Here is a 23363-nt window from a genome sequence, read left to right as displayed (position 1 = left end):
TCTAAACATTTCCATTTAGTTTAGTTAATAGTTTCTGTTGAGAGCAACAGAGAAACAATTTTCTTCAGAAGTAGAAAGGAGACTGAAGTGGAAGAAGTGCCACTTCAACAATAAGCTTTTATTGAGAGTCTAATATATGTCCAACTTTGCCCTAGGCTCTGGGTATAACAGGAAACAAATAGGCAAGGCCATTGCTGTCACAGAGTTTACCTTCAAACTTGTGGCCTTTACCAGAATTGTGTCCTTGGTAAGTCATTCATCCTCTTTAGCATTAGGTTTGCCTAAGGTATTGTTATTACAAATTGGATTGACCTCCCATTAAATTCATACTGTTGAAATTTTTATTTATTTTGAAAGAAAGATGTATATGATTATACTGAATAATAAAACTGATGTTTCTTTTCATGTTTATTTATTTTATAACTCATTCGTGAGGAGTAAATTATGAAAACTCAAAGTAGAATTTTTCATTTTAGTCAACATAATAATAATAAAACATATTCCTTAAGAGAACATGTGATAAATTGGATTTTAATGATGGCACTTGCTTCTCTTAACTTAGTGTTTTGTTAATATTCAGATCTCATTTATCTAATTTAGTCATAAAGTAGCTATCAATAGGGCTACTACTCTGGTACCCCATTTTAGTACACATTACTTCTAGATTTCTTTCAAATTGTCATTTAAATTTACCAAGTGTTATTAATTAATTGTGTTCCCCTTGAAGACATATTCAAGTTCCCCCATCCTGTGAGTGTGAACTCATTTGTAATTAGGATCTTTGAAGATGTTTTTAGTTAAAATGAGGCCAACTTGATTGGGATGGTTCCTAATCCCACATGACTAGTCTTTATAAGAAGAGGAAACTTGGATAAGATAACTGGCATCTTGATTTTGGACTTCTAGGCTTCAGAACTACAAGACAATAAATCACGGTTGTTTTAAGCCATCCAGTTTGTGGTACTTTGTTATGGTAACCCCAGCAAACTAAGATACCAAGTACATGCTGATTATTTTTATTTTCCCAAAATATAAGTTGACTACAGTTCATGATTAGTATTCTGTGTCATAATACAAATAGTATGGTAACAGTTTTCATAAGTCAGTAATGAAATGATGATGTCTGTATGTGTCTGTAAGTGGATTGAAATTTCTATCATTATTTCTTGAAATGGATATGCTGTACGTAGTTCTTCCCACTTATGTTTTTGCAGAGAACATTTGCTGTGACTATCTTTAATTTCAAATCTGCATCCACACAGTGTCATTAGTGATTCTAACTAACTGCTCCTGAGAGAAACTGAATTAAGTTAACAAATTACATTAAATAATTAACAAATTGGTAAAATTTTTGTTCTTGTCTCTTTTGTCATGTAAAATATACATATTCTACCAAAGTGTACAGGAAATAGCTCTTCAGAAGAAAAGGAAATATATTCTTTTAGAAAAAGTTGATTTTTGTTGCTACTTTTCTAGAGAAAAAATAAGGTTAAAGAATGTTACAGATAAACAGGAAGAATGCCATAAAGTAAGAAACTTCATATTTCTCAGCAGATGGCTATTGTGACAGTCATTATATGTAGATGGTTAATAGTAATAGATTTCCAGCCCAATCTAGACCTTAGTGGCCAAGCAATTCACGTGGTGTTTTGGAGGGCCAAAATGAATTCTTTGCACACTGCCTTCTGTTCTCAACACTCTACCAAAGCTGTTTTCCTAGCCATCTCCAAAGTTTGCTGAGGGCTGAATCCAGTGGGTTTTTCTTAGCTTTTTCTCTTTTTTTGCATTTGATTTCTTTGGATTTGAAGGCATTAAATTCTCTTGGTTTGACTTTTCTGAATGTCTCTTCTCAGTCTCCTTTACCAGCAGCTCCTTCTCTACCCATCTCTTAAATATCTTAATCTCTTACATGTAAATTCCCCCCAAAATTCAGTCCCTGGGCTTACTCCTGTGGTCTCACTGTTTCAATAATTATATCTGCTCTATAGTTTATAAATGTACAAATCCAGCCCTGATCTCTCACCTGCCACTTGGACATCTCCACATGGAATTGAAAACTGCACTTACTATTTTACCTAGTTCCTCCCCAAACCTTTTACTTGTCCATCCATTAATTTCATTTTGCTAGAATTATAACTAAGCTAGAAATCTTAGGGTTGGTTTGTTTTTCGCTGTTTCTGTGCCCTCTGCACCCCTCCTATGAAATCAGTTGCCAAACTTGTCAAGTTGCTGTCTGTGATGTCTTTCTTCACCTTCCTCTTTCCTTTTTCTTTTCTGATTTCTACTACTCTTGTACAGTTTAGTACCTCTGTCACCTGGTCTATTAAAACATTTTCCATTCTCTCCTCCCTGTTTACAATTTCTGCCTTCTCCAATTCATTCTTTTTTATTATAACAGCCATGTCCTAGTTTGGTATTATTATGTAAACTTGGAAATGAAAGTCTATTTCTAAGGATATTATAATGGAAATAAATATCATTATCTTTATTATTTTCTTGTATTTGGATAGTGTCTTATCCTATTGAAAATACTTTTATAATAGTTTATATAGATTATTCTGAAGATTAAAAGTAAATGATGCTGTTTGATACAGTGTTTGATCAAAGATGAAATCTATGTAGAAAATAAATGATTAACTTATAAGGGGCACATATCACATATTCACATATGAGATTTTTTTTTTTTTTGAGTGTTTGAGGGACTGGTTCTTTATTTCAATGGAAACTTGTCAATCTTCAGTATCAAAACAGTTGCATTATTGGTTTATCTTTCTCCAGTTGATCCCCAAAAGAGACCACACCAAAGGAGAGTAAATTTTAAGGCAATAGCTGCAGGATGCACACCTACCAGAATTCACAGGAACCTCACCAAAAAGGAGGAACTGGGTGGGGAAAGGAATTGTAACAGATTAGCACGTTGCCAGCCCAGACTGTAGAGATCACTCACAGCCAGATGGGGTTGCCAGTGCTCCCCAAACTACAAGAAGCAAAGTTTCAAAATGATATAAAATTTTTAAAAAGTTTTTTACATAAGCTTTTGCAGATTTTCCCAGCACTGACTGATACAAAGCATGCAACGGCACTTTTTTTTGAGACAGCAGCTTCAGACCCAGAAAAGGGAGATGAAATGTTTCATATGGCTTAATCAGTGGCAAAAATGTAATTTAATTTACTTTTCTTTCCTTTCCTTTTTTAAAAGGAGGCAGGGGAGTAAATCTGGGGTCACCTTAACTAAAGGGATGATCATTCTGTGAATGGTTAGGAAGCAGGTAGAGAAAGGATTGGATAAAGATTTGGTCTCAGACAGAGGTCTCACCATATTAATTTGGTCACTTTTGATGAGAATTTTTTTTTTTAAATCTTGCCCTAAGATACCTTAAAGCTGAAAACCTGAATAGCACTTTTTTTTTTTTTTTTTTTTTTGGCTAATATCTGGAATGACTTGTCTGGTTTGACTGGTGCTTTGTAGATCTTCTTCAATGGAGTCTTTCCCTGGGCTATGTTTGGTTCTCAGTGAGGCAGGCCCATACTTCTTACTCTCCTCTATAGAGAGGTCAATATGTATTAAGCTCAAAAAATTACTTTCTAAAAGTGAGAAAGGGTTTAGATTGCTGCTTCAGAGCTGTGGAATTATTTGGAATGTTTTACAAATGGTTGCTACAACAAAAGGAGGGGTTAATTACAAAATGTATACATCATAACATGCTTTTAGTGCTTACATTCCCTAAAATGTTGTTCCCAAAGGTGCTCAGCCCCTAGCCCAGCTGCAATCTCTGGGAGAAGGAGAGACAGTTTGGTGTAAAAGACACAGAGAAAGCAGACTTCCAGTTAAAGATCAGCCCTCAGTTTAAAGGTCATCTCCGGGCAGGTTGGCCGCAGGCAGAGTCGGGGTCAGAGGGAGGAGGAGCAGCGGCAGGGTGGGTCTGGGGTGCTCTACATCTCATTCAGATCAAGCAGTGTGGTCCCACATTCTTTGTGTACCAAGATGCTCCTCTTGGGTGCATTTCAGTTTTGTTTTGTTTTGCTGCTGTTGTTTTTAATTCAGTTTTATTGAGATATATTCACAAACCATACAATCATCCATGGTGTACAATCAGTTGTTCACAGTACTGTTACACAGTTGTGCATTCATCCCTGGCACATTTCAGTTCATCTTCCAACTCATCAATTGTCTTTTACAGCTTGGCTACAGATCTCTCAGCAAACAGCCCAGGTCTCTGCCTCGTTGAGTTTATCAGTAAGAATCATCTTCTTCATATTTGTCATCTTTTTGAGGGATGACTTCTCTTCAGCAGCTCTTAGAAACTTCAGGTTTTGGTCCATCATTCTGATCTGCATCCATCTCTAGAAAACAGGACTCTGCCAGCTCAGCTTGTTCCTCATTGTTTTCCAAGACACCCTCAATAATCACCAACTTACGAGCCACCTCCTTGTGCTTCTGATTTGCCTCTTCTGCAGTGTGCTTAGCTTCTTTGAGTTGGTTTTCCTGGAGTTCCATCTTTTCTTCATCATTTAAAGCCCAGTTTTCAATAGCCTTCGTACTGCTCTCACTCTCAGCAGCTTTTTCTGCTTCCTCCAGCTTTTGCAGGGCAGTGGCCAGGTGCTCCTGAGCAGGGTCCAGCTCTTCTTCAACCAGCTGGATCCACGGTTAGAGGAGACCACCTCTGCCTCAGTCTGTTCCTGGGCGGCCTTCGGCTCTCTCCTCTGGTCTGCTGCTGAGAACCAGGATCTTGTACTTCATCACCTCAATGGTGGTGATCCTGGCCATGGTGCCCATCCAACAACTGCTCACCCTTGGGTTCCTGCCTCACATGAGCTTTTACTCAGCAAACAGGTCTTTTACAATCTAACTAGGTATCAACAGTCTGAGTTTGTTAAACGTTTAAAGAGAAAAAGTAAGTGAAAAAGAGGAAACTGAACAGGAAGGAGCAAAAGTTCTTAAATCCAAGTCATTCATATGGGAAATCTTATTAGCAAAGGGGTAAGCAGCTTGCTCCAAACTAATTTTAATTTGGTTTAAAAATTATAAAATGGAATAGCCCTATCTGCAGCAGTTTCTCTAGGATGCCCACTGAAGGATTACAGAATTGAGGTTTTTGGTTTCACTAGAACCTACTCCAACATAAACAAGAATAAATTTACTGAAACAATGTTAGGGGTTCACCAACTCTACCTGAAATAGAATTGGCTTTAGCCCCACTGTTTGGGTAGAATAGAGCATCCAGTGTTTTCAGTCTCTTTGCCTCTTGCCATGATTCAGATTCTAGGGAGGGAGCATCTAAATGGCCTGGTTCAAGTCATGATTCCTAATCTGTTTTTTATGAGCTTCTTTGAAGGTACAAGGTGTATTTCAAATATAGAAAATAACATGGCAGGAAACTGTGTTGAAAGAAATTGAAATTGTATGAGCATTTTCCACATATAACCACGCCAAATTAAAGAAACAAACAAAAATAGTGTTTTGAGTATTTTGGATAACCTAAGAGGAGAATCATGTGCTCAGGAAGTAACTTGTTGATGTTGGTTGTTTTTATTTATTTTTCTTGTTTTTTTTTAGCTTGGCCTATAAGTTAAATATAGAGGAAATAAGTCTTAGTATCTTCAGAGAAAAAACTAAGTCAGTTAACTTTAAAAAAATGAAGATTAAAAATATCTAACATGAAATAAAGAGGTACAGGTATTCAGTTAGATTATTTTAGATTTGGCGTGTTTTCCATATAAATATTGGGAAGCATAAAACTTTCTCCCTCATGTTCCCATGTGTGGGAGCTCGAACAAAAATAATTATAAGGTGAACATTCTTCCATGCCTCCAAAAAATCTGAGTCAAGCAAAATTTGAACTCTAATGAAAATTATGTAAATCAAACTGTCCCACAATGTTAAATATATGCATTAACCTGCCCTTTAAATTTTATAAATGGCTTAATGTAGTTCTTGTACCTCTAAATTATCTCTAGTATAGGTACGTCATATAAATTCATTTATAGTATATACAATTAACGGGAAATATTTTATAAATTTTACTAACTCTCTTGAGAGTATACTGTTTTATGAGTTATATTAATTCTCTGAATATATAACTGGTTTACTCACTTCAACATGAAGCTTGTCCAATCCTAGTAACATGTTATTGTTTTTTAATCCTATTTGCTAATTCCTACATTTCTTTTACCAAGTAAGCTACAGTTTTTCCAATCTTTTTTTTCTCCCATGATTTTTTTCCTCTGTAATTTTAAAGGTTAAATTCCAAGACATTCTCTGCAGTAGCTCTGTATTTCTATCCAGACGACGCTGAGGCTTCTTGTTCTCTTCCTTTGCATCCTATCCCATTACTACCTTCTGTTACGGCACCATCGTCAGGGATAATGCCTCAGTGTGTTCTGCTGAGTCCATGGCTTTGCAAAGGTTGGTTTGATGTCATTAGTGATTTTAAAGTTTTCATCCTTACCTCCTCCATGTTGAAGGGTTGAATTCAGGGTTGTCATTCCTTTTAATTAATCTGATTAACCTTCCCAGGCTCCCGTAAGTCCTCAGCGTAAATTTCATGTTTGAAGTCAGAGAAGACCCACTTTATAAGTTTCCAGGTCTTCAGTAGGATACATTTAAATTCACACATTTAAAAAATTGAAAGGATTGCTTTCTTTCTACTTTCATGCTTTCATTAACTCTTAGCAGGAATGTTCCCCTCCTCTCACTCAATCCTTATTTTCTTCTTGAAATCAAAATTACTTCTGTGCTATACATCTCTTCAGCACCCATAGAAACCCATTATATTCTACTAAATTTCTCTTTAAGGTATATTGTTTGTTTGGTTTATCTGACATGTTTGGTTTATCAGTGTACTTCCTGCTCAACTATAATTCAAGTGTCTTAGATATTGGCTAACCTGAGGATTAACTAACTTCTTCACCTCTTTGCTCAAATGTCAGTTTCTTTTTAAGGCTTACTATTCAAAAATGCAATTTGTGATTCACCCTCATCCCCACACTCCTGATGCCCTGACCTTGCTGTATATTTTTCCGAACATTCATTATCTTCACATTCCTGAACCCCTCAACCTGCTGAGTGTTTTATACATTACTTGTCACTTTCTACAATGCATATTTTAAATTTGTTTATATGTATATATTATCTTGTTGTTTATTGTCTGCCTTTCTCACTAGAATGCAAACCCCATGAGAACAGAGGTTTTTATTTGTTTTGTTCACTGATGTATCCCATGAACCTAAAATAGTACCTGATACATTGTATGTGCTCAAGAAATGTTTTATTGCAATATTCATTCATTGAATGAATGAAAGGTATCTATCTTCTGCTTTGTGTGCCTATCCCATGTTCTTTAACAACATTGTCTTTCAAAAAAGGTGAACAAAAATCCTAGTTGGGTAGCATCTCCAGTCCAAAAAAAAAAAAAATTAAAGGATTAAAAGATGCCTGTTGACTTTGTTGTATATTGCTTTGCTAGTATAGTACTCCTTTGCTCACCATCACATGTCCATGATCTTTAGAAGTCTTTTGAAAGTTATTACAAAAGAGTATGGCCACTTACATACTAAAATCAGAAAAATGGTTCTACTCTGGCAAGCTCAAATTTGGGAAGAAATGCATAGAATTATGATAGAGGAAGAGGATCTTGCTAGCAAGATCAGCTGAATTACAGCTATTACATTTAGTTAACCCTCATACAGGAAGAGTCCTCTTTTTCCCTTTCATCCCAAATTCCTTGGCATTGACATTCAGTATTCCACATATTCATAATAAAGTCGGTCATTGAACACTTAATTTGAATAATGAGGAGTAAAATGAATCTGGAGAAGGACATGAAAAAAAACAGTATATCTCATCTCAGAAAAAGGACTATTGTTTTAGATAAAAAAATATGTGAAACATGAAAAATCCAAACTGTATGTCACTGGCTGCCATAGGAAATTCACAAAAACTAAAACGGTGACACCTAAGACACATTTCACACAAGTCAGAACAAAACCCTATGGTAGGAGAAATCCTACAGTGTGTTCTGAGCAGTTTTGTCCCATCGGATTTCACTGAGGGCTATGAAACAATGAGGCCACAAGGCATTTGCATTTCCTTTGTTCAAGACTACATAGACGCTATTTAGTGTCTTGTAAAGACTTTTTAGTAAAAATGTTGTAGTCTCCAAAGATGATCACTTCTAAGACTCACTCTTCGCTTTGACTCTCAGGCAACCACTCCAACCACACTAGCCCTAAACTACAGAGGGGCTGTCAAGAAAGATAAGAATGAAATATCAGAATGAGTGGTCATAAAGAAGGTAGGCTCATGATAAGAATCACTCAGTCTTTTTTTCTGGGTCACTTTAGAAAGTATTACTATGAATAATTTTTAAGAGTCACTAGGTCATGATATAAAACATTCCTCCTTTCAAAAAATGAATTATAAAAACAGTGGGCATGTTTGAATATGAGAGTCCCATTCTCCAGTAGAAGTTATGAACATCAATCTTGTTTAGTTTCGGTAGTTTTTCACCATCCCAGTTGCTTCACTTTCTGAAAAGACTTTAAATTCAGCTCAACTAGTAGAGCAACTTCAATTAGCAAGCTACTCTACCATCTTGAACTAGCTTTTTGGGTAGGATATTGAGTTCAGTTCTGCCCACACATTTGCTGTCACTCCACAAAATCCCAGCTGCTCAACCCACTCCCAACAAGAATGTGCAAACAACACTTTTTAAACACATCAACAAATACCAATAATAAATTAACCACTTTGTTCTCAGCCACTAAAAGTATAGAATATGTACTCGGTTTTGGTAACTCTTGGGACTAACTCCCAGAGACAAATATTTGACTTCCATTTTTTTCAGTATTAATGGAGCAAAGTTCTTGATTTTTTTTTTTTTAATTTTTAACTGTCACATCTGTTAAACCCTCAGACTCTAGCTCCCATTTTATTAGAGCTTCTTTTTAAGATTCACAGTTTTCTTACTCATTCAATTGCTGTCCACACCAGATGGTTTTTTGCTACCTATTCTCAAGACTTTTTTCTTATCACATCATCCAGCTCCTCTTCAATGGAATAGAGTATTCACTCAGCTAAATCTGGATTTAACGTTTTAAAACCCTGAAAATAAATGCATTAAGAATATTTCTATTAGGCAGTTTTTTTAATCTTTACCCAACAAAGTGATTAAGCATCTACTTACTTTTTTTTTCCTTCTTTGCTACTTCAGCTCCATTCTCCCTTCCATATGGGCAGAATAACCTAGACTTAATTATCAATAACTGATGGCAGTATCATTTGGAACTTCATGGTAATCCAAGAAAGATGGGATAGAGAGTCTTTGCTTTTCTTCCCTTTGTTTTTCTCTGTCCTATTTTGAGAGTCTTCGTGGATAACTTCAAGTCTTCAGTGTTTAAAATGTTGGCATTTAAATTTCCTATTCTAATTACCCGTGCTGCTGTCTTTGCAGAAATCAGGATGAGGAGTAAATTTACTAATAGCTTCATTTTCAGTGTGTGATTTAATTGGTATTTCATCTGATTTCTTTATTGCTATTTTATCTTATTTCTGATTTCCATACCTGCTTTAGGTTTATAGCAAGTTTCATTAAAGTTTGTAAACCTTGGTGGTTTCATTAAATTGGAGTTTTGAAAAAATTGGGGCTGAATTCAAGATTGATTTATTATTTCAGGCAAAACCATGTAAAGTTTGGCAGTGTGAGATGAGTTTTGAGTTTGAATTTTCTGGTTCATTTAAACCTGGATCTCAAGGAAAACCTCAAGGGATAAGAACCTACAGGAACTGAAGCCGAAATTCAGTATAAATATTTTAAAGATAAAAATGCTTTCTGACCTATAACTCAAATTCCTTTTTCTATATCAACACTCATAACATTACTGTCCAAATAAGTAATCTTTTTATGGGCTAGTATGACAAATTACTATTTAAAGAGTATAAATTTTATTGTAGCATTATTAAGAATGATTCTGCTAAAATGCAAAGTCAGCAAGTTTTACAATTATTAAACCCATTGCAGTTCCAGCTTGGGAATCTGAAAACCAGACTACCATAGGAAAGGAAGGTTAAAGTGGAATAATGGTTATGTTCATGTTTTAAAAGTGTTTTAATTTCCTTGGCTGCTCAAGCAAATACCAAACAATGGAAATTCATTGGCTCACAGTTTTGAGGCCAGGAGAAGTCCAAATCAAGCCCTCATCAAGTGATGCTTTCTTCCCAAAGACTGGCCTTCTAGAGTGGTTTACCAGGGATCCTTTGTCCTTGGCTCCTTTGTCACATGGCAGTGCACACGGTGGCCTGTCCCTCCTCTTCAGGGTTTTGCTGACTTTCAGCTTCTGGCTCTTCCCTCTGGGACTTTCTCCCTGATTTTCACTCGGCTTATAAAGACTCCAGTAATCTGGATTAAAGTCCAGGCTAATTCATTTGGGTCACACTTTAACTGAAGTAACGTCTTGAAGAGAGCTTAATTACAATGGTTCCCCATCCACAGAACATGTTTTACTGGCGTACATAAGCCAGTACAAAAAGATACTCAGATATAGGAACAGCAACCCATTACTTTGGATTTTACAATATGGAAGTTTATCTGGGTTGCATTTTGCAAATTCTACATACTTTAAAAATAATAGTCTTTTAAATTTACACCAGTTTCAAGTATCACTTGAAATATATACTTTAAGGTATATTAACCATGCTGGGATGTGGCAGACTAGTTGAGAGGAAAGATAATATATACCTAATATACCTGTCTTCTCCTTAATACCTTTTTTAAACACTAAGCAACAGGGAAAAAGCAGAGAGCATTTTTTTAGAAGAAATGAATCTAAGAAACAGACAATTTAAGAGATGTTTTAGCTATACATATTTGGAATAAAAATATGCTTTTGGTCTTCTTGAATCATAATTAAGCAAAAATACTTCAGAAGTAGAAAATGGTATAGTGCTATACAACTTTATACTATTATGTTTAATTTATAGTTAGTCTCTTTGGAAGATGTCTTCTGTGGATAATATTGCTTTTTCAAGGTCTATTCCTTTAAGGAAATAAAATAGAAGTTATAATTATTTTTTCGCTAAAGGTAATTTTTATTGATATCACCTGGTAGGATTCTTGTTTTCACTTTAAAGGGAAATCCAGATTAGCGAGTTTATCCTACATCACTTCCTAGATAGCCCATCTAATATTTGTGGTCATCCATTCACTCTAAACAATGGGCTCTTTACTATAAGAAAACCCTTAGGTAGAGACACATTCATTTTGCCAAGCAGCAGTTATAAAAGATAGGTCAGATGTCGTGGTTGAGTAGAGGTAAGTGAGCCTCTTTAAGGTAAATGAACCTTAAAGCAGAATTGGAATTGAACTGACAAATGACTATGTCGAATTGCTTCATATTTCATGATTGTTGACAAGACTCCTGTATGTTGTTTCTGTCTATAAATGTCCTAGAGACTCAAATTAGTCAAGTTCACATAAAGTCAAAGAGGCATACAAGGATATTCTCAAATTTCAGTGATTTAATGTCTTCAAAGAACAAAGCGTCTTTGAACATTCGGGCTATCTGAAAGTCAAAAAGCAGATATGCAAAAATCAATGAGCAGTAGTTCTCCGTAAGCTTGCAAAGTCTTAGGTTACTTGTGGGATTCAGCTAAGAAGGTTAAGCCCAGTCTGAATATCAGCAGGGCTGCCATGCCGGTCTTGTTTCTGGAATCACAGGTTAGAGTGATAATTAAAAGTTCTGTAAATTAGAATAAAACGGTATGTGTAGAATTAAAATTGTCAGGGCAGAGTTAGTGAGAATGTGGTGATTAGAGATAGGAGGAATTGGGAATACCTGCCTGGTAGGGAAGCTTGTTTGCCTGGGGAGAACTTAATTATAGTGAATACAAGGGAAAATAACAGAACCATGAGGGAGAAAAAGGCTGTGACTTATTTAATTTTATAAGGTTGCATTGGCATTAGTTGGATATCTTAAAGTATCAAAAATTAGCATTTTTAAATGCAATAATAATTATATCAAATTTTTCTTACCAATTTATATTTTGGGACTATTTATAATGCATATGCTAAAGTAGATGTTATGGCCTTTTAAATCCTCCGTGATTTGGGATGCAAGTAGTCAGGCATGCTTGTCAGATTATGGAAAATCTCTGATGTGTTTGTAAGGATGATTTCTTTCCTATTTACTTATTAATTGTACTACCTCACAAATTACTTCTGAGTCATCAGCATCTTTGAGGTATGGTGAACCCATGCATTGTATGAAATTTGAAGTAGGAAAAAAATGTCCTCCCTCATGCATTTGTAAAATAGTTCAAAATAAATCCATGTCACCAGTACTTAAATGAATGTGAAGTTTATTACATAATTTTGTAGAGGTGGAGCTTCCTCTTTACCCATTAGGACTATATATGAAGAAGCACTACAAAATATGTTTTTTTCATTTTAGATGCATTCTTGATAATTTGTCTTAATTTTTGTTCTATGATTAAGGGTGTTATGGATAGTCTGGGCACTGGTGTTCTAGAGTAGCATAATTTATATTCTGTGGACCACTTTCCATGCCAGTCTTTCTTGTTTTTATTTTTGTTGTCATTGTTGATGCTTCAGACTACTAGAATTTTGGCTTCTAGTAGTGTCCATTGATCTATGGGGCAAATGCATTAAAACATTTTGTGCACCTCTTATTTATGCATCCAGAAATATGATGAGTCTGATATTCCATAGTCAGTGAACCTGTAGGCATTCCAGTTCCTAACCAGGCTTCACTTACTTTAGTCAGTTAGCATTCTCTCATTTCCCCATTTTTCCTAGCTGTCCAACACCTTTGCCAACATTCTATATATTCTATATTATTCAATATCATAATTTCATTAATGCATTCATCCTTTTCCTCTTTCCCTTCCTTTCCTGATATTATGGTATTATCATAATAGGATATTATCTCTTAGGAATTGCCCTCTCCAGAGTGCTTTTTAAAATTATTATTTTGTTAATTTTATACTAAAAACAATATACAAAAAGGTTCTCAGCTCTAGCCCCTAGCCACTCAGTTCCCCTCATTAGTAACCAGTTACAACAAGAGATGCAGATGGTTGACTATATTATTACAGACTGATGTAGTAACTAACAATGAGAGAGAGAGAGAGATCAATTATACAGTAAACATGGAAATTGAAAGGAGAGCAGGGAGACTCATCCTTGAGGTTGGAAAAAGCAAGCAGCAACTAGTCAGAGAATCACAGGAGGAAAATCTGAGGCCCAAATATGGCAGACAATGAGTTTCTGTCAGACCTCCAGAGTTTGTGTCACATTACCAAAAGTGAAGAATGACATCTGAGCTCTCTTTAGACCAGTATGTGTTACTTCTGCGATGTTTCTTATTTTCCTATACTTAGAATCTTGACAGTAAACTTCTACCACTTAAAGTAATTGGAACATATTTCTAATTCTTGTCAGAAAATCCATTAACATATGTCCTAAACAAGAGATGTGTCTTTGCTATGTTTCAGGGGCACTATCAACCAAGAGACATCTCTCGATCTCTCTGCCTTTCTCTGTAGCAGCAAGTTAATATCAAAGTGCAATATGATGAAAGGAATGAGGCCTAAAATGAAAACGTCTGTTCTGTTTTAATCATACAGTTAGTTGGATTGCAGATATTTTGCCAAAAATATTATTCTATTCTCTCTGAAGAAATATTTTAAAAACTTTTAGCTTTCAAGAGGAAAAAAAAAGCATTCCATTTTTACCAAGGAATGAAATATTAAATGTATAATGTACAATATAGTAGGTAGATATCGTAATTGATTAAATATTCTAAATATATTTATATCAACAATAGAGTCAACATTTAAATTATAACAAGAAAATTATTTGTCCATTTTATATAGTCAATAAGGAAACAAGAAGAAAAGCTACATAATCTCTAAAAATATAGAAATGAAGTGAGAAGTCCATTTTACTACTATTTCATTCAGATTCAAAAAAAATTATGAGAAAAAAATATGAGTTAAAACATGAATTAAAACAATTCCCCTGTTATCATATTCAGTGCTCTAGACCATTTTCAAGTCACCGTGATCTTAAACTATCCATATGACTCCTACTTCTGGGTTTTGTCATTCCTTGAAAATGTACCTCTGCTAGAATCTGCAAGACAAATATCTGGACATGTGATTTTCAGGTCTGGTCTTGACGTCATTCCTTGGTCTTAGAGACAACTTTTGGAATCTCCATAAAATCATTTTGAATATTGACTATCCCACAGCGATTAATAAAATAAAGATATTTTCAAAATGACACTTGAAGATAAATCATAACATTTTCTGCATCCATAAATCTATTCAGAGGGCGCAAGACTTCTTCATAGCAAAAAAATTATCCCAGCTAAAAATACGAGGCTATTTACCATTATACTGACCCACAATATTTAATACATAATTGTTTCATAAAAATGGGAGGATGTTTTGCAAAGGAGGATAGTGTATGAAAGTGCTTTGAGAAGTGTAGGGTGTTTATAAAGCTCTACACAAATGTAAAATATAATTCTATTATGTTTTTGAATTACAAGTGATCTGTATTTCTTAAGGACACAATAAAGATTATGAAAGTAGAGGCTTTCATACTTAAAACTTGAAACATAAAAGCTGAATTCTATCATCAGACTGTTGACCAAGATGGAATTAAAATCAGCCATAGGCATGGTAAAGCAATGGTAATAGATTGATAAAATATATAATAAACAATATAGAGCATCTAATATATAATATGTAATGTAGAGTATATAGTATATAACATTATATAGCATATAATAATATTTATATAATAAAGAACCTTTATTATTTTTCTATTTTTTACAATATTTATATAATAGTCTTATTATTTTTCTATTTTTTACTTTTTTAATTTAACTTGAACGTAAGTTAATTAAGTACACTGTGCATTGTGCAATACTAAACAGCACTCTCATATCAATGCTTGAATTTTATCTTGAGAAGACTAAGTTAACTTGTGTCTACATATGCATATTCAGTTAGTCAATCATCAGATATTTAGAAGCCTATATCATGTGCAAGTGTTTGAATTAATATTAAGAAAGAATGACAAAGAAATAATAAGAAAAAAATCCTGTCCTGGAGATGATGAGATGATGACATACCCTCATGTATAGCAAACTAACAATTCCACAAAGTGCAGAAGAGTATTTACGGAGTACACACTGACAATAAGAGCTATAGAATTTCTGATGACAAGAGTCTACTTGGCAGGTCCTGGAAAAGTAACAGGAAAAGGAAAGGAAATTGCAGATGGGGGACTACAGTGAAGTCATGGAAGCAAAAAGAGCAGAGGTTTTGAGAACCTATAGATGGTAGGATGTAGAGCTGAAAGGACACTGCCAAGGCCTGACCAGGAAGAGCCAGGTCCTGGAGAGCATGTGGTATTGAAAGGACTGCGACCTGCCATTGATTGACAGGCTGGAGATACTAGTTTGAGGATTCAAATGTGAATTCCTACTGAGGTACCATCAGAGTTCTTGAACAGGGATATGACTATAATAACTTTCCTGCCTTTCCCTTTAAATGAATGTACGCATGAATCCCACCTCTAGTCTAGGAGAAAGGTCAGCATCCCCGCCCTCTCCAGCTGGTGCTGGTTGGACTCTAACTATACTGCCAACCTTGCCAGTGCCCAACATGTTTGGGATGAACCCTGGTTTCACTTTGGCCTTTTGCTCACGATTCTTTTAACTCCTATACAATACCTGCTTTGTCAGCTGCCTAAAGCCTGAGGCTTACTTAAGATTAGGACATTGCTTCAAACCTATCTTGGTAATAGGTCTTTGCCTCCTCTGGGTATTTGGTTCCTTTATCTTCACCTACTGTCTGGCTACTAACTGGCATTCTGACATAAATAGATAGATTTCCCTGAACAATACTGACATGACATTATCATCTGTCATTGATCCATCACTGTTTCCATGCATCACCCAATGAGCTAGAACCATCCACCCTTCATCCCAGGTACTGGCATACCAAAACATGTTGAGCCACTCCAGACATATGAACCCCTTGGGACACTGCTCTGTGAACTATTTTGCTACACTTGTCTAGATTAGTTTCTGCAGGCCAGTTAGTTCTCCCCAGGTCATGTGCAGTTCCTTAATGAACAGGCACATCTGGGACTCAACTCAACACCCAGCCCTCTCCACTCAAGCTGCCCCCTAATATGACATGCCTCATACCTGATTTTATTCTCATTATGTCTGAGTGGTGACCATATCTTTAGATGTGGCTACTGATCTCAGATCACTTGTAGCAGAATGGGACAGGCAAGAATAGTCTGGAACTGGAATTCTGGCCTTTCCTTGGGACTAGATCAAGCTACATAGAAAAGTTTTGGGGAAGATTCCCCAATCATGAAGTTGTACACAGACCATGGCTAAGACCAGGGAACACTCAGTGCTGGTCCCACCCTCCAAAGGAGGACTTAGAAAAATTTTAGAAAAGCTCATCTGATGACTGAATCCCATGCAAGAACTGAGCTAGGACTGGGACACCCTATCCCAGTCACCCGAACAGCCCAGGGTGGTCTCCACTGCCACAACTACATAAGCAGTCAGGAGAGATTTATAGCACCAGCCATCCTGGATGGCAGGGCAAAAACAGAGAGTATCTATGTGTGTGTGGCTGGCAATGAACATACTCAAAACAAAGTAAAGGTGTGTCAGAACATGATGATGAGACATCTAAGGATCCATGGTGGGCAATGCTCAGAGATAAGGGTAGGCAGTTGGCACCAGGGAGAACATCAGCCAGGAGATGGACTTTAGCCACCTAAGAAGGAGTTTGAAGCATAGTTCTTAGCTCTTGAGACAGGGAGTGGGGTGAGTGTAGTGAGAAGGAAATTTAGAACAAAGAGCAGGGCTGGTGTACAAAGGGGAATTGAAAATGGGATCCAGGAAAAAGCCCATTTAGAAGAACTGGCGCACTCAGAGGCCAAGGGAATCAGAGCTTCTCCAAGAAGATGAGTGTACAGGTTCCAGAAGGGCCTGAATGACAGCCTGTGTGGGAAATTCAGGGAAAGTTGAGCTCCTGCACAGATTTGGATTCACACCCAGAAGCAGAGGCAGAACCAGGCCTGTCAGAAAGGGAATCTAAGGAGTTTATGAACTATGAATTAAGCTGAGCCTGATTTAGGTGGTGTTGTACTTATGCAAAATTTATGTTGTGACAGAGTGCAGCACAGACTGGGGTGGAGACAGCATGGTTGTCCATATATCAACAAGGAAGCACAGCAATTAAGAGTTATTGAATGCTACTTTAAATTTATCACTTTTTAACCTCATAAGGGACCACATGAAGCAGATGTTACCCTAATTTTATAGATAAGCCTCAAGAAGGATAAGCAAAAAAGACAAACAGGTTCTGAGACTTGTTTTTGAATGCTTGCTCAATGTGCTCTGTTGCACTTGACTCAGTCCTAGTGTTTCCTTTAAAATTCTTGTTCCCTGAGCAGAACTGGGTCAGATTAGGCAGCATTCAGCATGAAGCTACAGAGTTCAGAGAACTCCTGACTGAGGCTGAAAGCCTGTGTCAGCAAGTTCGAAAGAACCCTGATTAAATGAAAACCACCAAGGGGAGCTTGTCCTTTGAAAAAATGGCAAATCAGGGCAGAGATCATCTTAATGTAGAGGTGCTGTGTGCCTCTGTGCTGAAGCACGCTGAGTGGGCACACCACTTGGTAGTCAACAGGGACAGCAGTCAAACCTCACTCCGCAAGTGGTTACACCCAGAGGGAGTTGCGCCGTTTACAGATCAGGACTAACAGCATGTACATGCTCATGTACATACATCCATGCACGCACACCCGCATATCACCAGAACATGGCTACTAGCTGGCTATTAACTTTTAAGTTTAGAATTTAAAAAAGGAACTTATAGAAAGATTCTATCTCACCATGACAAGAAGGAATTAGTGCTATTCTTTCTTTACAGCTATTTTCTGAAGTCAGGTAATATCAACATGTGCTCAACTCTTTCTTCCTTTCAGCAGAAGAATAGTTAATGGGGGAGGGAGCAAGTTTTTTCAGGCTTAGTTACTAAAGTTCCAGATTGTGTTTGTGATTTTCTTTGAGCATGATTATTGTTAGTTTCTGTTAGTAATTAATATCATTTTCCTTAAATACAGTATGCAATTTTGAAGGCCTTATTTGCAAATGTTATTTTGTTTTGCTTCTTTTTCATGCAAATTCTTCCCAGGAAAGGTGTTCTATAATTTAATATATGTAGCTCAAATGGCTATGTTTTACTTCTGACCTACATGACAGAACCTTGGTACCCTCCTCAAACATTTCTGAGAATCCCCTTAGAAGACTCACACTTGAGTCTGCCCTGTGGTCCCGTATCACTTCACCCTTCCTTCTCAAGCACTAATCCTGCCCTGTGCTGGTCATAAGACTGTTCTCTCTCACTGTTCCATCTATGAGCGTGAACAGGGTCCTCTCCAAAACTATGATCAGCTGCTGCTTATCCCAACCTACTGCTCTGAGTCCCCATGTCACTCAAGGCAGAAGAGGCCAAGTCATCCACACCAAGGAGATAGGCTCCAGCTCCACCCTCGACTGGAATTACCCTTTCCTTTCCATGAAGCCTTTGATGTAACCAAAGAATACATAACAACTCAGTCTGATGTATTTGTGTTTGACTCACTTCACCAAACACCTGCCATGCCCACAACAATGTGGGGATATTGGATGCCCAAATGTTGGTGGCTTTCCCCATACAGCAACTATGTTCTCCAGAAACCCACTTTTTTGTTGCTAGAAATTGTAAAGTCACTTTTCCCCTCAAAAGATAATTTCAAAGTTCCATTTCCCTGGACACTCCATTTCAAAGTACAGTAAGTCTAAGGAAAGTAGAAATGGGTTGCATCCTTCATTGGGAAGTCACACACATGGTCCTCTTACAGTTAATCAGAAAACCATGTTCTGGGTCTGCAGCCGGCCTTCTGTGAGACTCTTTTTTTTCTCCCCGAGCTACAGACTTTGGGACATCTTTCCATAGCTATATGTTGTACTGTTACTTCTTGTTGTGGTTTTGTTTTGTTTTTTTATGATCTGGATCTATGAATATAATTGGGTTAGGAAAAGGCTATAGTTAACAGTAATACCTTAATATTCTTTCATCAACAGTAACGAATGTACTGCACCAATGCTAGGGATCAATGATGGGGGTGGTGTTTTGAGTTTTCTTTTGTTTTTCTTTTTCTGTTTCCTGGAGTAATGAAAATGTTCAAAAATTGATTGTGGTGATGAATGCACAACTATGTAATGATATTGTGAGCCATTGATTGTATATTTTAGATGGATTGTATGGTGCATGAATGTATCTCAATAAAATTGCATTAAAAAAGGAAGAAGAAAAAGAATTAGCCTTTATCTAAACCAGCAGGATTAATTGAGAATTCAGCTGTCATAGAAAATGCTACCCAAATTGTTTCCAAGTATTTGCAGATTTAATTTAATACAATCACAAGGAGCACATGTTCCTAGCAATGCAGACTATATTATTATAATTTTTATGCCGTGTCATTTGAGATGATATCTCATAGCCACTGCTATTGGCTCAACTGTTAGAGAGTAATCTATATCCTTCTCTTTATTGCTAAATTCAAGATTCTATTATTAGTTTGTACACACTTGAGCTTCCTGTGTGAGAAAATAAATTGCTGAAAGAAAAAAAATAAGGCTATACCTCCCCAGCAAAGCTGCTTTAGTTGCTGAATACCCAGAATAAAGGCATGAATGTTTTTTTAAAAATTGTTCAGTTGCCTACCACTGGGAGCAAAAGCAATAAAGGTAATGAAAACAAAAGTTGTGGAAATACAGAAGTCCTACAAAGCACTGTACTATTGCAGTGGCCCTTACTCTGTGCTCCATTTCTTTAGGAAGCCCCAATGCCTCCTGCTGTCACTCATTAAATTCTGAAGGTCCATCTTGATGCTCCCAGTCCTCCTCTGATTAACCACCACTGCCCAACACACCCCCTTTTCTCCTGTGACTCTGGTTACCTCCGAAATTACCGCAATTCTTGTTATTGGAGAATATCACATCACATACGATGGGTGAGCTGTTTAAATGTCCCTTAGCCACAAATGGATCACATAGCTTTTGGGTAACTTCCAATTGGCAAGTCTTCTCTTAAACTGTAACCTCTCACCTTTGCCTTATAAGGGAATTTCAACGTGAATCATTTTTTATGCAGGACACTATTCATTAAAAGCCTCTATTTTGATATAAATGCATATATTATAGAGACCACAAAGAAATAGACTTCAAAAGCCATAAATTCCCAGATTTTTGGAGTTCATGTGTAATGGGCATGAAATTTAGAGTTCCTAAAGTGATTCATGCAAAAAAGTAACTTTACTTATTTTTCTATAACTGAAAGTAATTTTGATCGTGGGCTTCCATCTTACTAAATTAGCAACTCATTGCAGACAGGGTTTTCTTGGACCAATCAGGACTTTTAGTCAATGTTAGAGCTTCTCCTTGAATTCATGGGCATAGCCCCAAGGAGAAGGGAAGGGAAACTGGTTCTGAGTCCTCTCCCTCTCCACAGGCTGGCATCAGCTGACAGAGTTTCCACTGGTTTCCGGCCTGCAGTGTCAGTTCTAACAGACATCAACACAAAATTCCATTCCCTTCCTGGGGACTTAAGAAATTGGCCCACACAAGTCATTCTGTATCTCCCTTATCCTGACCACGAGGTCCTTCAGATCCATTGGCCTTCCTTCAATGAACTCCAAGCCCTTCTCAAGCCTTGCCTGTTTAAGACATGTCACAGCCATTCTTGCTATTCCATACCACATAAGGTTGCCTGGAATTCGGTGAGGTTTGCTCTCTCCTAAGGCTGGGGACACAGGTTCTGTTGGCAGTCAGATCCCCAAAGCAAACTGGAAACTAACACTAGACTTGGAGGCAAGGCAGAATGAGGAACAGGGTTCGAAGCTCCTTTTCAAAGACTTGCACCAAAAGCCAAATTTGTAGCTTTTGTTTCTGACTCCTTTCCTTTAGCACACCTCTCTCTAGTTCCTAATTTTAATTTTTTTAATCTAAAAACTATTGGTAAGAAAAACTGTTTCTGACTAATCATGAGTTTTTCTGACTATAGCTTACCAGCTTTATGTCTTTGCCCTACTGAGCACTGGGTTTTGATATTTAAATCCATATTTTTGAAATTTAAGCACACAATTGCTCCTCAGTATCTATGTCATAGTTTTAAAAGTCTGTTTTGAAACTTGAAACTCTAATTTCTGTCTTAAAGAATCTTCCTCTGAGGCAGGAAGTGCCTCATGTCTGATTTTCACAGGGAGAAGGACTTTTGGGTTAAAAAGGAAGCACAGAAGGGAAAAATCATGTATCTTTTTAATGTATCAAAAGATGACCCACCACAACCCATCATTTTATTGTTCAATAAAAATGAACAACCAAATAGTAGTTGTCTTTTCCAATTCTGAATTTGTAAATGCCCATGAAACCATAATACAATGTAAATATTTACAATTTTTGAAATTAAAAGATGGCTGTCACCATCTTTAACGCAGTTTTATATTTAATGCAGTATAAAAATCATGACAAAGTGTTATATTAATAGGGTACAACCCTTATGCTACAGGAAAGTTAAAGTTAAACAGAGGCTCATAAACCACATAAGGAAACCACTCACAGTAAATTAAAATAACTGAATTGAGCTTCACTTTTCCTTTTGCATCTAAAAAAACCTTTGTACTATCCGGAGCACATGGGGTTGAATTCCCCCACCACCATTTTCTGTCTCTAAAATTTCCTAACCATTGCCGTGATCTGGAATTAGACCAGAAAGGCCACATTTGAGATGTATGAGCAGTTAGGTAAAGGAAAGATACCATATTTTATTTTTTATTTTCCTCACCTAGCAGACTATGGTACAGCTAGAAATAAGTGCTCAATAAATCCATTAAATGGATGGATATTGAGGAAATATAGATTTTTTTTTTTATCAAATCAATTGATTCCTCCACTTACTATTTTAATTATTTAGTAACATAGACACTTGGCAGCAAAAATAAGATAAACTTTGTAACATTTGAGTCACTTGGTCTGAATAAATTACTGGATTACCTAGAGGGGAGAATTTTAGCCAAAATTCAGCTGTATGTGGGTATGTGTGACATCTGTCTATGTATCTGTCTGTCTTTGTCCGTCCATTCATCTCTGTCTGTCTAATCTATCCCTCTTTGTAACAGGAATAGTAAAAATACTATTCCTATTATCTGTATCTATACAGAGTGCTTTCCCATATCTCATCATATTATTCAAGCCTCAGAGTAATCCTTTGAAGTGAGTATTAACAATTGTAATTTTGTTATAAATGAAGATATGGAGATTCAAATAAGAAAAGTGACTTGTTGAGGTGAATACAACTTATAATTGGAAATGCAGGTTGTCATATTCCCAATTCTATTTTCCTTCCATTATATCTTGCATTCAGTTTAATTCTTCCTATTGGATTCCTTATATTATGACTTTAAAAACATCTACTGTTTAATCAGTAATTGAATGTATGTGAAGCACTACTTATCCACATGAACACATAAACTCCAAGGGAATATATCTTTTGAAGGAAAACATAAAAGAATTATCTGCATGTATCTACTGCTTGATTAACTTACTTTTGGTTTCCTTTTTTCTCTATAAAACCTTTTGGTTTCAAAGGTCCTCGGTCGTTGGTGGCATTCCTTGTTACAGGCTGCATTGGAGGCTGACACATCATCAGAGTCAAATATCCTCTTAATTTCCAATATCAGCTCAGAATAATAACTTGCTGCAGAAATAGGAAAAGAAAACCTCCATTCTTACACGCCAACTCTCTAAATTGCCCTAAATCTGCCCAACCCCAGTGCATTTTTCCCCCAGTGCATTTTTCCCTCAGTGCCACCATGGTGTCTTTGATGTTCCTACGGCCATGGGGAGAGCAGGGGCTGCCCAGGCACCCTCTTGGCGGTGTCTAGTGTCTGTAGCAGCTTTTGCTTTAACTTACTGTATTTAATTCTGCCAACCCTGTCTACCAGCTGTCAGCAGCTCAGGCTTCTAAACCAACAGGCTTCTTTTCATATTTATATGTTTGTATTTATGAAGTATTTCAAGCATAGGCAAAGTAGAATAGTATAATTGACATCCCTATACCCGTCACCCAACTTTTCTAAATCTTAACCTTTGCCTCCAGTTATTTGTGTGTTTTTTTTGTTTTTTGTTTTTTGTTTTTTTACGGAATAATTACAGATAGAGTTGAAACTTTTCAGGATTTTATTCCCCTCCCCTTT

At 36.5% G+C, this 23363-nt stretch overlaps 1 protein-coding gene and 1 pseudogene across 1 annotated transcript in view; one reads left to right on the top strand and one right to left on the bottom strand.

Moving 5' to 3' along the window:
• The window catches only part of KCNH7 (potassium voltage-gated channel subfamily H member 7), a 527676-nt gene that overhangs the window by 95572 nt on the left and 408741 nt on the right, over nucleotides 1-23363 (top strand). The window lies entirely within an intron of this gene.
• On the bottom strand, nucleotides 3934-4768 carry LOC119543947 (annotated as a pseudogene).

Source organism: Choloepus didactylus, chromosome 9 (genome assembly GCF_015220235.1).
Source record: "Choloepus didactylus isolate mChoDid1 chromosome 9, mChoDid1.pri, whole genome shotgun sequence".
In the NCBI taxonomy this organism is placed as follows: Eukaryota; Metazoa; Chordata; class Mammalia; order Pilosa; family Megalonychidae; genus Choloepus; species Choloepus didactylus.
The sequence above is the reverse complement of the archived record's forward strand: the minus strand, read 5'-3'. Positions and strand labels throughout refer to the sequence as shown.